The 17616-nt window shown below is 43.6% G+C and overlaps 1 protein-coding gene across 1 annotated transcript in view; it reads right to left on the reverse strand.

Moving 5' to 3' along the window:
• Positions 1-17616, reverse strand: part of AIG1 (androgen induced 1) — a 534722-nt gene that overhangs the window by 483779 nt on the left and 33327 nt on the right. The window lies entirely within an intron of this gene.

Genomic DNA, 17616 nt, shown 5'->3' on the forward strand with positions numbered 1-17616 from the left:
CGACCGCTCACAGTAATATTACTGCGGCAAAGTAGCTCGTTATCGTCTGACGACGTAGTACTACGTCGTCAGACACTCCCCCTTCTGGGCGGCGCTTGCGCGCCGCCAGAGGCTCGCTCCCGCTGTTTTCATTCACAGCGGGAGTCGGGCCAGGGGAGGAGCAGCGGCGATCGCCGCTGCTCTTACCCGATCGTCGGGGATCGAGTCTGGAGATCCGCCCGCTGTGTGTAAACACAGCGGGCGGATCTCCATAGTGACAGGGAGTGACAGATCGGACTGTTTTAGCATAGCTGGACATCCGATCTGTCCATGACTCACTCAGTCACCTCCCCCCCTACACGTCAGTAAGCACCAGGCATACATTAACCCCTCCCTCTCCAATAAAATTAACCCCTTCCCTGCCAGTGTCATTTTTACAGTAACAGTGTATATATATAGCACTGATTACTGCAGTAATGTCACTGGTACCCCCAAAAGTGTCAAAAATGTCAGTCAAGGGTCCGATCTGTCCGCCGCAATGTCGCAGTCCCGCAAACAAAATCGCAGATCGCCGCCATTACGCGTTAAAAAAAAAACACCAAAAATGACAGAAATCTTTCCCTTTGTTAGTAAACGCAATAACTTTTGCGCAAACCAATCAAAATACGCTTATTGCGATTTTTTTTACCAAACATAGGTAGCAGAAAACAAATTGGCCAAAAATTTTTAAAAAAATTGGTTTTTACATCTTTTTTGGGGGGAATTTCATATAACAAAATGTTAAAAATATTGTTATTTTTTTAAAATAAACGCTCTTTTTTTGTTTATAGCGCAAAAAGTAAAAATCGCACAGGTGATCAAATACCACCAAAAGAAAGCTCTGTTTGTGGGGAAAAAAAGGACGTAAATTTCGTTTGGGTACGGCTTCGCACGACCGCGCAATTGTCAGTTGAAGTCGCACAGCGCCGAATCGCAAAAAGTGGCCTGGACGGAAGACAGCAAAATCCTCCGGTGGTAAAGTGGTTAAATTACTTTTGAATTCACATTAAAATGTTGGGCCCAACACCTCCTCATGCTTTTCCCTACAATTTAGCTTGTAGGTCATTATTAGTCAGTTTTGCCACATAATTGCTTTTATGTTCATCATGACTTCACCGAACGTTTGTTTTTAACTAAAGGGCCATAATGAGCGAGTGGAAACTCGTCCATCAGCACAGAGAAGGTTTCCATTGTGGAACAACTAATATCGATAATTCCCTTTTCTATGAAGAAAATCTCTGTGCAGCTGAATGTATAATTTACAATTTACTGTCAGATAAAATGGATCGAATACCACCGCAGTAACCGGCAATCCACAGAAGTGAGTGAAAATATACAGATGTTTTACCACCTGCTTCTCTTCATGATACATCCGACTGTCTGTTAGTGATGACCTGAACGTACCTGGGTTTAGGCAGGTTCGGCACACATTACTAAAGTTCGGATGCTGAATCCGAACACCATTGAAGTCAATTGGTGCCAATTGTTATAAAAAACAAAAAAAATTGGCAATTTTCTAAGCTAATAAGCAAAGGATTGGCAAACAACAGGGGTGCTGGACAATGACCTAGGGAACATGTATTAATGCACAAAAAAAATGTTGAAAAATTAAACTAATCCAGGAGTAACAATTTTAATCATTCCTAAATTAAACAATAAAATATGCCAAATTCCTTAAAAAAAAAAACCCTTCTCAGGGATGCCCTAAACCTGCTTGTACAGTACATCTCTACTCTCCCCCTTACAAAAAAAAAAAAAAAAAGTCTGTACCAGGCCCTTTAGGTCAGGTATAGAATTTAAAGACGTTCCCCAGTCTCCTTTGTAAAATAAAAAACTGTTGCTGCTGACTTTAAATAAACTCACCTGTCCCGCGGTCCAGCGATGGGCTCACCCCAGCCATTCTTTCCTCCTGTCATCTCTCCCGGTGCTGGCATGTTAACTGTGGGAACCTGGCTGTGACAGCTTGCGGCTTCACAGCCAGGTGCCCACTGCGCACGTGCGAGCAGGGACCCGGCATTCACGTGCCTTGTGAATGCTCCCGTAATCTTCTGGGACCTGTCACATGTCCCACAAGACTGCTGGGAGGGAGGGGGAGGAAAACTTTTGCTTAGACCTAGGCAATTGGAGCAAAAGCGGCACCTGTCAAAATCAGGTACCCGTTCCCCCCCATCCCTGCTCCACAAAAGTGCCATTTCTTCACCAGGAGCAGGGGAAGGGGACCTTAATGTGAAACTTCCCCTTTTGGGTGGAGCTCCACTTTAAGCAAAAATAAAAAGAAATCCACATCAGACCTTTATCAAACATGCACCCTCCTGAACCATATCAGACCACATCCACTCAACTTTGGGGGGAGCACCTTTGTGAATGAGTAGGAGTACTATGTACCCCTAACTCATTTACAAAGAGGGACTGTATCTGGTTGCCCCCTTAGTGTTACAGGGGACTTCTAAATTGTGTTAAGCCCTTCATCTGCAGACCCCCACAACTATTGTTCCAGGGTTATGGGGAAGCAACCATTGCCCTTATAAACATGGAGACAAAGTGCTATTCCATGGGGTTCTCTCCTGGCAAGTTACCTCCTCCCTCCTTGTGTTAGGGCACTCTGCCTGGTATGGTTCAGGAGGGGAGCTGAAGGCATATCCCCCTTTTCTGCCCATCAAGACTGCATGCTGCAGATAAGGGTCTGGCATGGATATTTGTGTGGTGTTTCCCTTACCAGACCCAAAGCTGTTTTTGTTTTCCTTTTGTGTGGGGTGCCTCTTATTATTCATACAAGACCTGAAAGGGATATATATATTTTTTTTAAATTATTCTCCACCCCTTTGATTTCATGGCTGGGTATTTCCAGCAATGTAAGTGAATAGGGCCAATAACATCATTGATTGTTAGGGATTTAGTGATTCCTGCAGCCACCAGCATCTTTAACAACTTTTGGCACAGTGGAGCTATCATGTATAATTGCAGTAGTAATACATGATGTTCAGCTCCTGCCAAACCGGTGTTTGAACCAAACCTTAAAGGAGAACTCTGCCCAAAAGGAGAAGTTCTGCTTTAGGGTTTCCTTCCTCACTCCTCTCTAACACTCACACCTGTATACCCCTTATGGACCAGTGCAATTTTCTGCTATAAACCTATACCTTATCTATCAATGATAATTTTGTCATTTTGTCATTACTTAACATAACAACTTAATACATACATTGTTTTTTAAGGACAAACAATTCTTTCATTTTATGAATATTGTCCTGCAACAATATATATATATATATATATATATATATATATATATTTTTTTTTTTTTTTTTTTTTTTCAGTCCTTAAACAATTAAATGTAATAAAACTAAACAAAAGGCATTTTTTTTCCTTTTTTGAGCAGTGTTAGTTTAAACATAAACAGTGTTACTGCACAAAAAAAGGGTGTGCATTTAACTCTGTAATTTGTTCTGTTTAAAACAACACTAAGGCCCCGTTCACATAGGGGCGACACTACTTCGCACCGCGACCTCAGAGCGGCCGCCACGGACTTCATAACATTGAAGTCTATGGCGGTCGCCTCCTGGTCGCCCCAAAGAAGCTCCGGACCCTTTTTCTAAGTCGGAGCGATTTGTGTCGCTCCTATTAGAACGGGTCCGCAGCTTCCCTATGGGAGGCGACCTACGGCGACCTGTGAGGCGACCAGGTCGCCTCACAGGCCGCCCTAGTGTGAACGGGGACTTAGATTATGATTTTGGTACAAAGCATTGCAAAGTTATTTACAAATAAAATAAAGTGGGTCTTTTTTGCGTGTTTTTCAGTGTGATACGTGTAAAAGGTGTAAAAATATTAATGAACAAAGCAAACAAAAACAAAATAAAAGTTTAACTATTAGTTAAAAAAATTTCGAAAAAAAAAATCACCAGGAAAATTACAATTGAATGGAGAAGGAGAATACAGAGTTAATTTGTGCTGATTAGAGTAAACTATGGGGTAAAAAAAGGGTTCAACATGGGAACATTTATTTGGAAAAAAAAACACGCACAGTGGGCAGCTGGCTGTGAAGCCGCAAGCTGTAACAGCCGGATTCCCACAGTTAAGATGCCAGTGCCAGGAACCATGGCCCTCTCGGGTGAGCACAGTGCTGGATCCTGGGACAGGTGAGAGTCTATGTATTAAAAGTCAGCAGCTACAGTTTTTGTAGCTACTTACTTGTAATTTTCAGTAATATGACTGGATCTCCTCTTTATGCTCCCCCCTAATGTCTAGGAAATACTTTCCTGTCTGAATAAGCACTAACATATCTATATGCCATTTGGGCGGTGAATTGCATAGGCAAATCACAAAAAGATGGCGTGCCAAATTTTAACATATAATAGTATGTGAAAAAAAAAATTACATCTGACAAAGTCCATTACCACTCTTTATAAGGACTCACACCAAAGTATCCCAGAGTAACAACATCAGCAAACAACCACAGTGACAACAGCGATATAGTAATAATGATAGTAATAAAACCTATTATTTTTAGAGCACACACTAGTTATGCTTAGTTCAGCTCTAGAATAGTTCTGGATGGATCGTTGTTATATACAGATGGAGAGTTGTGACAGAAAGCAAATACACATTTTAAGTAGAATCAACATATGACATATTACTACTAGGGTTGAGCGGACACCTAGATGTCCGTGTTCGACGGGTTCGGCCGAACTTTAAAAAAAAGTCCGGGTCCGTGTCCCGGACTTTTACCGAACTTTTCCCGGACACCGAACCCCATTGAAGTCAATGGGGACCCGAACTTTAAGGCACTAAAATGGCTCTAAAACACCAAAGGAAAGGGCTAGAGTGCTGCAAATGGCAGCAAAACGTAATTAAGAGCATGGCAAGTGCTCTGCAAACAAATGTGGATAGGGAAATAACTTAAAACAACAAAAAAAAAAGAAAAATAAAACAATGTTCTTCTTCATCTCTGAAGGACGAGGCCCATATGGAGTAGGAGGGAGGTTGAGGTGGTGGTGGATGTGGCGGTGACATAGGCGTGCGCACAGGGTGTGCTGGGTGTGCCTGGGCACACCCTAATCACCTAGGGCACATAGCATTGCCAGTGAGGAGATGGGAAAGATCTCCCTGGGACCTGCTCTGCTCTATTTCTCCTTGCCTACAGGTACATGGCCCCGATACATTACTCTCCCTGCTGGCAAACACATGCATGTGTATTTCAACTTTGGGGTGCACACCTTAATGCAATAGGCTGCGCACACCTATGGGCGGTGTAGGTGGAAGCGGCGGTGGAGGAGGACCAGGGCCGGATTAACAGCATCATGGGCTTGGTGCTGAGGATTTTGAAGGGCCTTAAGGGCCGTGCCTTGCCATGCACCCAGAGGAGGAAGGGTGCAGCCATGCATGCCTAATTCAACATGGGATGCTGTCTCTGAAGCCCATAAACACATCCATGCATCGCCAACTGTCCCTCCTTGTCCGGCCTTCACGCTGTGTGGGGAGGTTCTGAGGGTGCTGCCTGGGGAAGCGAGCATAGAAGCCAGACTTCTGTGTTTACAAGTGACAGAAGAGCGGTAACAGTGAATATGGCCAACCCGGGGCCTATATAAAAGGTAGGGGCCTGGAGCTGCAGCTCCAATAGCCCCTACATTAATCTGGCCCTGAGGAGGAGGACGAGGTAGCCAACACTGCTTCTTTTCAAAAATTTTAAATGAGGGTACACCCCAAAAGAGTGAGAAAGAGCAAAAATGGAACAATGGGTGGGTAAGGTCGGTATCCATTGCTATTCTGCATAAGGTACGGAAAAGTCCCGTGGGATCCATGCCTGGTTCATTTTAATGAACGTGAGCTTGTCCACATTGTCTCTGGACAGGCGGCTGCGCTTGTCTGTTATAACGCCCCCAGCCGTGCTAAATACCCGTTCAGATAATACACTGGCTGCAGGGCACGCCAGCACCTCCAAGGCGTAAAGGGCAAGCTCAGGCCATGTGCCCAATTTGGAGACCCAGAAGTTGAAGGGGGCAGACCCGTCATTCACTACATGTAGGCGTGTGCACACATACTGCTCCACCATGTTGGTAAAATGCTGCCTCCTGCTAAGACGTTCCATCTGAGCTGCTGGTGCTGCTGTTTGTTGTGGCGTGCTGACAAAGCTTTTCCACATTTCGGCCATGCTAACCCTGCCTTCTGAGGTGCTGGCGGTGCCCTGGTTGCGTTGGCGACCTCCTCCTCCTCCTCCTCTGCCTTGTGCTTCCACTGTGGCCCCGCTGTCAGATGGGAATGCCAGCAGCATGGCGTCTACCAGCGTGCGCTTGTACTCGCGCATCTTGCGATCGCGCTCCAGTGAGTGAATTAAGGACGGTACGTTGTCCTTGTAACGGGGATCCAGCAGCGTGGCCACCCAGTAATCAGCACAAGTTAGAATGTGGGCAACTCGGCGGTCGTTGTGGAGACACTGCAGCATGTAATCGCTCATGTGTGCCAGACTGCCCAGAGGCGACGAAAGGCTGTCCTCTGTGGGAGGTGTATCGTCCGTGTCCTCTGTATCCCCCCAGCCACGCACCAGTGATGGCCATGAGCTGGCCTGGGTGCCACCCTGCTGTGAACATGGTTCCATCTCCTCCTCCAGCTCCACCTCCTCCTCATCCTCCTCATCCTCCAGAACTGTGCCCCTGCTGGACAATTGTGTCCCTGGCGTTTGTGTGTGCAGGAACCCACCCTCGGAGCCCCTTGCGAATGACTGCCCTGAAAGCCTTTGAAATGTTACCTCTTCATCCTCCTCCTCCTCCTCCTCCTCATCCTGTGCCACATCCTCTTCCATCATCGCCCAAATTGTTTTTTCAAGGAGGCATAGAAGTGGGATAGTTAAGCTGAGAATGGCGTCATTGCCACAAGGCACAATATATGCAAATGTCAAATATGCAAACTATGCCGCAATTTAATGTTTTTTACACCAAAAGGGTGTGTATTGAATAGCGGAATAGGATAAAAAACTGTGTATCTCACACGTACAAACACAGACTAGGCCCGATTAAATTTTTTCCTACCCTAAAGGGAGGATGAGGAAGAGGAGTATGGAACATGCAGCACCCTCAAATCTTCAGAAGTATGAGATGAACCCCAAAAACTTGGAAAGGTGGATCTCTCTCACACGTACCAACACAGACTATCCCCCAATTTAACTGATCCCCAAAGGTTTTTGATTAAATAGCGGAATAGAAAATATGATCCAAAAAAAGTGTATGTATATCACACGTACACAACCACACTAGGCCCCAATTACTATTGTTTGTACCCCTAAAAGGCTAGATGAGGAGTAGGGGGGGTATGGAACAGGCAGCACCCTCAAACCTTCAGAAGTATGAGATGAACCCCAACAACTTGGAAAGGTGGATCTCTCTCACACGTACCAACACAGACTATCCCCCAATTTAACTGATCCCCAAAGGTTTTTGATTAAATAGCGGAATAGAAAATATGATCCAAAAAAAGTGTATGTATATCACACGTACACAACCACACTAGGCCCCAATTACTATTGTTTGTACCCCTAAAAGGCTAGGAGTAGGGGGAGTATGGAACAGGCAGCACCCTCAAACCTTCAGAAGTATGAGATGAACCCCAACAACTTGGAAAGGTGGATCTCTCTCACACGTACCAACACAGACTATCCCCCAATTTAACTGATCCCCAAAGGTTTTTGATTAAATAGCGGAATAGAAAATATGATCCAAAAAAAGTGTATGTATATCACACGTACACAACCACACTGGGCCCCAATTACTATTGTTTGTACCCCTAAAAGGCTAGATGAGGAGTAGGGGGAGTATGGAACAGGCAGCACCCTCAAACCTTCAGAAGTATGAGATGAACCCCAACAACTTGGAAAGGTGGATCTCTCTCACACGTACCAACACAGACTATCCCCCAATTTAACTGATCCCCAAAGGTTTTTGATTAAATAGCGGAATAGAAAATATGATCCAAAAAAAGTGTATGTATATCACACGTACACAACCACACTAGGCCCCAATTACTATTGTTTGTACCCCTAAAAGGCTAGATGAGGAGTAGGGGGGGTATGGAACAGGCAGCACCCTCAAACCTTCAGAAGTATGAGATGAACCCCAACAACTTGGAAAGGTGGATCTCTCTCACACGTACCAACACAGACTATCCCCCAATTTAACTGATCCCCAAAGGTTTTTGATTAAATAGCGGAATAGAAAATATGATCCAAAAAAAGTGTATGTATATCACACGTACACAACCACACTAGGCCCCAATTACTATTGTTTGTACCCCTAAAAGGCTAGGAGTAGGGGGAGTATGGAACAGGCAGCACCCTCAAACCTTCAGAAGTATGAGATGAACCCCAACAACTTGGAAAGGTGGATCTCTCTCACACGTACCAACACAGACTATCCCCCAATTTAACTGATCCCCAAAGGTTTTTGATTAAATAGCGGAAAAGAAAATATGATCCAAAAAAAGTGTATGTATATCACACGTACACAACCACACTAGGCCCCAATTACTATTGTTTGTACCCCTAAAAGGCTAGATGAGGAGTAGGGGGAGTATGGAACAGGCAGCACCCTCAAACCTTCAGAAGTATGAGATGAACCCCAACAACTTGGAAAGGTGGATCTCTCTCACACGTACCAACACAGACTATCCCCCAATTTAACTGATCCCCAAAGGTTTTTGATTAAATAGCGGAATAGAAAATATGATCCAAAAAAAGTGTATGTATATCACACGTACACAACCACACTAGGCCCCAATTACTATTGTTTGTACCCCTAAAAGGCTAGGAGTAGGGGGAGTATGGAACAGGCAGCACCCTCAAACCTTCAGAAGTATGAGATGAACCCCAACAACTTGGAAAGGTGGATCTCTCTCACACGTACCAACACAGACTATCCCCCAATTTAACTGATCCCCAAAGGTTTTTGATTAAATAGCGGAATAGAAAATATGATCCAAAAAAAGTGTATGTATATCACACGTACACAACCACACTAGGCCCCAATTACTATTGTTTGTACCCCTAAAAGGCTAGATGAGGAGTAGGGGGGGTATGGAACAGGCAGCACCCTCAAACCTTCAGAAGTATGAGATGAACCCCAACAACTTGGAAAGGTGGATCTCTCTCACACGTACCAACACAGACTATCCCCCAATTTAACTGATCCCCAAAGGTTTTTGATTAAATAGCGGAATAGAAAATATGATCCAAAAAAAGTGTATGTATATCACACGTACACAACCACACTAGGCCCCAATTACTATTGTTTGTACCCCTAAAAGGCTAGGAGTAGGGGGAGTATGGAACAGGCAGCACCCTCAAACCTTCAGAAGTATGAGATGAACCCCAACAACTTGGAAAGGTGGATCTCTCTCACACGTACCAACACAGACTATCCCCCAATTTAACTGATCCCCAAAGGTTTTTGATTAAATAGCGGAATAGAAAATATGATCCAAAAAAAGTGTATGTATATCACACGTACACAACCACACTAGGCCCCAATTACTATTGTTTGTACCCCTAAAAGGCTAGATGAGGAGTAGGGGGAGTATGGAACAGGCAGCACCCTCAAACCTTCAGAAGTATGAGATGAACCCCAACAACTTGGAAAGGTGGATCTCTCTCACACGTACCAACACAGACTATCCCCCAATTTAACTGATCCCCAAAGGTTTTTGATTAAATAGCGGAATAGAAAATATGATCCAAAAAAAGTGTATGTATATCACACGTACACAACCACACTAGGCCCCAATTACTATTGTTTGTACCCCTAAAAGGCTAGATGAGGAGTAGGGGGGGTATGGAACAGGCAGCACCCTCAAACCTTCAGAAGTATGAGATGAACCCCAACAACTTGGAAAGGTGGATCTCTCTCACACGTACCAACACAGACTATCCCCCAATTTAACTGATCCCCAAAGGTTTTTGATTAAATAGCGGAATAGAAAATATGATCCAAAAAAAGTGTATGTATATCACACGTACACAACCACACTAGGCCCCAATTACTATTGTTTGTACCCCTAAAAGGCTAGATGAGGAGTAGGGGGAGTATGGAACAGGCAGCACCCTCAAACCTTCAGAAGTATGAGATGAACCCCAACAACTTGGAAAGGTGGATCTCTCTCACACGTACCAACACAGACTATCCCCCAATTTAACTGATCCCCAAAGGTTTTTGATTAAATAGCGGAATAGAAAATATGATCCAAAAAAAGTGTATGTATATCACACGTACACAACCACACTAGGCCCCAATTACTATTGTTTGTACCCCTAAAAGGCTAGATGAGGAGTAGGGGGGGTATGGAACAGGCAGCACCCTCAAACCTTCAGAAGTATGAGATGAACCCCAACAACTTGGAAAGGTGGATCTCTCTCACACGTACCAACACAGACTATCCCCCAATTTAACTGATCCCCAAAGGTTTTTGATTAAATAGCGGAATAGAAAATATGATCCAAAAAAAGTGTATGTATATCACACGTACACAACCACACTAGGCCCCAATTACTATTGTTTGTACCCCTAAAAGGCTAGATGAGGAGTAGGGGGAGTATGGAACAGGCAGCACCCTCAAACCTTCAGAAGTATGAGATGAACCCCAACAACTTGGAAAGGTGGATCTCTCTCACACGTACCAACACAGACTATCCCCCAATTTAACTGATCCCCAAAGGTTTTTGATTAAATAGCGGAATAGAAAATATGATCCAAAAAAAGTGTATGTATATCACACGTACACAACCACACTGGGCCCCAATTACTATTGTTTGTACCCCTAAAAGGCTAGATGAGGAGTAGGGGGAGTATGGAACAGGCAGCACCCTCAAACCTTCAGAAGTATGAGATGAACCCCAACAACTTGGAAAGGTGGATCTCTCTCACACGTACCAACACAGACTATCCCCCAATTTAACTGATCCCCAAAGGTTTTTGATTAAATAGCGGAATAGAAAATATGATCCAAAAAAAGTGTATGTATATCACACGTACACAACCACACTAGGCCCCAATTACTATTGTTTGTACCCCTAAAAGGCTAGATGAGGAGTAGGGGGGGTATGGAACAGGCAGCACCCTCAAACCTTCAGAAGTATGAGATGAACCCCAACAACTTGGAAAGGTGGATCTCTCTCACACGTACCAACACAGACTATCCCCCAATTTAACTGATCCCCAAAGGTTTTTGATTAAATAGCGGAATAGAAAATATGATCCAAAAAAAGTGTATGTATATCACACGTACACAACCACACTAGGCCCCAATTACTATTGTTTGTACCCCTAAAAGGCTAGATGAGGAGTAGGGGGAGTATGGAACAGGCAGCACCCTCAAACCTTCAGAAGTATGAGATGAACCCCAACAACTTGGAAAGGTGGATCTCTCTCACACGTACCAACACAGACTATCCCCCAATTTAACTGATCCCCAAAGGTTTTTGATTAAATAGCGGAATAGAAAATATGATCCAAAAAAAGTGTATGTATATCACACGTACACAACCACACTGGGCCCCAATTACTATTGTTTGTACCCCTAAAAGGCTAGATGAGGAGTAGGGGGAGTATGGAACAGGCAGCACCCTCAAACCTTCAGAAGTATGAGATGAACCCCAACAACTTGGAAAGGTGGATCTCTCTCACACGTACCAACACAGACTATCCCCCAATTTAACTGATCCCCAAAGGTTTTTGATTAAATAGCGGAATAGAAAATATGATCCAAAAAAAGTGTATGTATATCACACGTACACAACCACACTAGGCCCCAATTACTATTGTTTGTACCCCTAAAAGGCTAGATGAGGAGTAGGGGGGGTATGGAACAGGCAGCACCCTCAAACCTTCAGAAGTATGAGATGAACCCCAACAACTTGGAAAGGTGGATCTCTCTCACACGTACCAACACAGACTATCCCCCAATTTAACTGATCCCCAAAGGTTTTTGATTAAATAGCGGAATAGAAAATATGATCCAAAAAAAGTGTATGTATATCACACGTACACAACCACACTAGGCCCCAATTACTATTGTTTGTACCCCTAAACGGCTAGGAGTAGGGGGAGTATGGAACAGGCAGCACCCTCAAACCTTCAGAAGTATGAGATGAACCCCAACAACTTGGAAAGGTGGATCTCTCTCACACGTACCAACACAGACTATCCCCCAATTTAACTGATCCCCAAAGGTTTTTGATTAAATAGCGGAATAGAAAATATGATCCAAAAAAAGTGTATGTATATCACACGTACACAACCACACTAGGCCCCAATTACTATTGTTTGTACCCCTAAAAGGCTAGATGAGGAGTAGGGGGGGTATGGAACAGGCAGCACCCTCAAACCTTCAGAAGTATGAGATGAACCCCAACAACTTGGAAAGGTGGATCTCTCTCACACGTACCAACACAGACTATCCCCCAATTTAACTGATCCCCAAAGGTTTTTGATTAAATAGCGGAATAGAAAATATGATCCAAAAAAAGTGTATGTATATCACACGTACACAACCACACTAGGCCCCAATTACTATTGTTTGTACCCCTAAAAGGCTAGGAGTAGGGGGAGTATGGAACAGGCAGCACCCTCAAACCTTCAGAAGTATGAGATGAACCCCAACAACTTGGAAAGGTGGATCTCTCTCACACGTACCAACACAGACTATCCCCCAATTTAACTGATCCCCAAAGGTTTTTGATTAAATAGCGGAATAGAAAATATGATCCAAAAAAAGTGTATGTATATCACACGTACACAACCACACTAGGCCCCAATTACTATTGTTTGTACCCCTAAAAGGCTAGATGAGGAGTAGGGGGGGTATGGAACAGGCAGCACCCTCAAACCTTCAGAAGTATGAGATGAACCCCAACAACTTGGAAAGGTGGATCTCTCTCACACGTACCAACACAGACTATCCCCCAATTTAACTGATCCCCAAAGGTTTTTGATTAAATAGCGGAATAGAAAATATGATCCAAAAAAAGTGTATGTATATCACACGTACACAACCACACTAGGCCCCAATTACTATTGTTTGTACCCCTAAAAGGCTAGATGAGGAGTAGGGGGAGTATGGAACAGGCAGCACCCTCAAACCTTCAGAAGTATGAGATGAACCCCAACAACTTGGAAAGGTGGATCTCTCTCACACGTACCAACACAGACTATCCCCCAATTTAACTGATCCCCAAAGGTTTTTGATTAAATAGCGGAATAGAAAATATGATCCAAAAAAAGTGTATGTATATCACACGTACACAACCACACTGGGCCCCAATTACTATTGTTTGTACCCCTAAAAGGCTAGATGAGGAGTAGGGGGAGTATGGAACAGGCAGCACCCTCAAACCTTCAGAAGTATGAGATGAACCCCAACAACTTGGAAAGGTGGATCTCTCTCACACGTACCAACACAGACTATCCCCCAATTTAACTGATCCCCAAAGGTTTTTGATTAAATAGCGGAATAGAAAATATGATCCAAAAAAAGTGTATGTATATCACACGTACACAACCACACTAGGCCCCAATTACTATTGTTTGTACCCCTAAAAGGCTAGATGAGGAGTAGGGGGGGTATGGAACAGGCAGCACCCTCAAACCTTCAGAAGTATGAGATGAACCCCAACAACTTGGAAAGGTGGATCTCTCTCACACGTACCAACACAGACTATCCCCCAATTTAACTGATCCCCAAAGGTTTTTGATTAAATAGCGGAATAGAAAATATGATCCAAAAAAAGTGTATGTATATCACACGTACACAACCACACTAGGCCCCAATTACTATTGTTTGTACCCCTAAAAGGCTAGGAGTAGGGGGAGTATGGAACAGGCAGCACCCTCAAACCTTCAGAAGTATGAGATGAACCCCAACAACTTGGAAAGGTGGATCTCTCTCACACGTACCAACACAGACTATCCCCCAATTTAACTGATCCCCAAAGGTTTTTGATTAAATAGCGGAATAGAAAATATGATCCAAAAAAAGTGTATGTATATCACACGTACACAACCACACTAGGCCCCAATTACTATTGTTTGTACCCCTAAAAGGCTAGATGAGGAGTAGGGGGGGTATGGAACAGGCAGCACCCTCAAACCTTCAGAAGTATGAGATGAACCCCAACAACTTGGAAAGGTGGATCTCTCTCACACGTACCAACACAGACTATCCCCCAATTTAACTGATCCCCAAAGGTTTTTGATTAAATAGCGGAATAGAAAATATGATCCAAAAAAAGTGTATGTATATCACACGTACACAACCACACTAGGCCCCAATTACTATTGTTTGTACCCCTAAAAGGCTAGGAGTAGGGGGAGTATGGAACAGGCAGCACCCTCAAACCTTCAGAAGTATGAGATGAACCCCAACAACTTGGAAAGGTGGATCTCTCTCACACGTACCAACACAGACTATCCCCCAATTTAACTGATCCCCAAAGGTTTTTGATTAAATAGCGGAATAGAAAATATGATCCAAAAAAAGTGTATGTATATCACACGTACACAACCACACTAGGCCCCAATTACTATTGTTTGTACCCCTAAAAGGCTAGATGAGGAGTAGGGGGAGTATGGAACAGGCAGCACCCTCAAACCTTCAGAAGTATGAGATGAACCCCAACAACTTGGAAAGGTGGATCTCTCTCACACGTACCAACACAGACTATCCCCCAATTTAACTGATCCCCAAAGGTTTTTGATTAAATAGCGGAATAGAAAATATGATCCAAAAAAAGTGTATGTATATCACACGTACACAACCACACTAGGCCCCAATTACTATTGTTTGTACCCCTAAAAGGCTAGATGAGGAGTAGGGGGGGTATGGAACAGGCAGCACCCTCAAACCTTCAGAAGTATGAGATGAACCCCAACAACTTGGAAAGGTGGATCTCTCTCACACGTACCAACACAGACTATCCCCCAATTTAACTGATCCCCAAAGGTTTTTGATTAAATAGCGGAATAGAAAATATGATCCAAAAAAAGTGTATGTATATCACACGTACACAACCACACTAGGCCCCAATTACTATTGTTTGTACCCCTAAAAGGCTAGATGAGGAGTAGGGGGAGTATGGAACAGGCAGCACCCTCAAACCTTCAGAAGTATGAGATGAACCCCAACAACTTGGAAAGGTGGATCTCTCTCACACGTACCAACACAGACTATCCCCCAATTTAACTGATCCCCAAAGGTTTTTGATTAAATAGCGGAATAGAAAATATGATCCAAAAAAAGTGTATGTATATCACACGTACACAACCACACTAGGCCCCAATTACTATTGTTTGTACCCCTAAAAGGCTAGATGAGGAGTAGGGGGGGTATGGAACAGGCAGCACCCTCAAACCTTCAGAAGTATGAGATGAACCCCAACAACTTGGAAAGGTGGATCTCTCTCACACGTACCAACACAGACTATCCCCCAATTTAACTGATCCCCAAAGGTTTTTGATTAAATAGCGGAATAGAAAATATGATCCAAAAAAAGTGTATGTATATCACACGTACACAACCACACTAGGCCCCAATTACTATTGTTTGTACCCCTAAAAGGCTAGATGAGGAGTAGGGGGAGTATGGAACAGGCAGCACCCTCAAACCTTCAGAAGTATGAGATGAACCCCAACAACTTGGAAAGGTGGATCTCTCTCACACGTACCAACACAGACTATCCCCCAATTTAACTGATCCCCAAAGGTTTTTGATTAAATAGCGGAATAGAAAATATGATCCAAAAAAAGTGTATGTATATCACACGTACACAACCACACTGGGCCCCAATTACTATTGTTTGTACCCCTAAAAGGCTAGATGAGGAGTAGGGGGAGTATGGAACAGGCAGCACCCTCAAACCTTCAGAAGTATGAGATGAACCCCAACAACTTGGAAAGGTGGATCTCTCTCACACGTACCAACACAGACTATCCCCCAATTTAACTGATCCCCAAAGGTTTTTGATTAAATAGCGGAATAGAAAATATGATCCAAAAAAAGTGTATGTATATCACACGTACACAACCACACTAGGCCCCAATTACTATTGTTTGTACCCCTAAAAGGCTAGATGAGGAGTAGGGGGGGTATGGAACAGGCAGCACCCTCAAACCTTCAGAAGTATGAGATGAACCCCAACAACTTGGAAAGGTGGATCTCTCTCACACGTACCAACACAGACTATCCCCCAATTTAACTGATCCCCAAAGGTTTTTGATTAAATAGCGGAATAGAAAATATGATCCAAAAAAAGTGTATGTATATCACACGTACACAACCACACTGGGCCCCAATTACTATTGTTTGTACCCCTAAAAGGCTAGATGAGGAGTAGGGGGAGTATGGAACAGGCAGCACCCTCAAACCTTCAGAAGTATGAGATGAACCCCAACAACTTGGAAAGGTGGATCTCTCTCACACGTACCAACACAGACTATCCCCCAATTTAACTGATCCCCAAAGGTTTTTGATTAAATAGCGGAATAGAAAATATGATCCAAAAAAAGTGTATGTATATCACACGTACACAACCACACTAGGCCCCAATTACTATTGTTTGTACCCCTAAAAGGCTAGATGAGGAGTAGGGGGGGTATGGAACAGGCAGCACCCTCAAACCTTCAGAAGTATGAGATGAACCCCAACAACTTGGAAAGGTGGATCTCTCTCACACGTACCAACACAGACTATCCCCCAATTTAACTGATCCCCAAAGGTTTTTGATTAAATAGCGGAATAGAAAATATGATCCAAAAAAAGTGTATGTATATCACACGTACACAACCACACTAGGCCCCAATTACTATTGTTTGTACCCCTAAAAGGCTAGATGAGGAGTAGGGGGGGTATGGAACAGGCAGCACCCTCAAACCTTCAGAAGTATGAGATGAACCCCAACAACTTGGAAAGGTGGATCTCTCTCACACGTACCAACACAGACTATCCCCCAATTTAACTGATCCCCAAAGGTTTTTGATTAAATAGCGGAATAGAAAATATGATCCAAAAAAAGTGTATGTATATCACACGTACACAACCACACTAGGCCCCAATTACTATTGTTTGTACCCCTAAAAGGCTAGGAGTAGGGGGAGTATGGAACAGGCAGCACCCTCAAACCTTCAGAAGTATGAGATGAACCCCAACAACTTGGAAAGGTGGATCTCTCTCACACGTACCAACACAGACTATCCCCCAATTTAACTGATCCCCAAAGGTTTTTGATTAAATAGCGGAATAGAAAATATGATCCAAAAAAAGTGTATGTATATCACACGTACACAACCACACTGGGCCCCAATTACTATTGTTTGTACCCCTAAAAGGCTAGATGAGGAGTAGGGGGAGTATGGAACAGGCAGCACCCTCAAACCTTCAGAAGTATGAGATGAACCCCAACAACTTGGAAAGGTGGATCTCTCTCACACGTACCAACACAGACTATCCCCCAATTTAACTGATCCCCAAAGGTTTTTGATTAAATAGCGGAATAGAAAATATGATCCAAAAAAAGTGTATGTATATCACACGTACACAACCACACTGGGCCCCAATTACTATTGTTTGTACCCC

The sequence above is a fragment of the Pelophylax lessonae genome, assembly GCF_965119305.1.
Source record: "Pelophylax lessonae genome assembly, chromosome: 3".
NCBI lineage: Eukaryota > Metazoa > Chordata > Amphibia > Anura > Ranidae > Pelophylax > Pelophylax lessonae.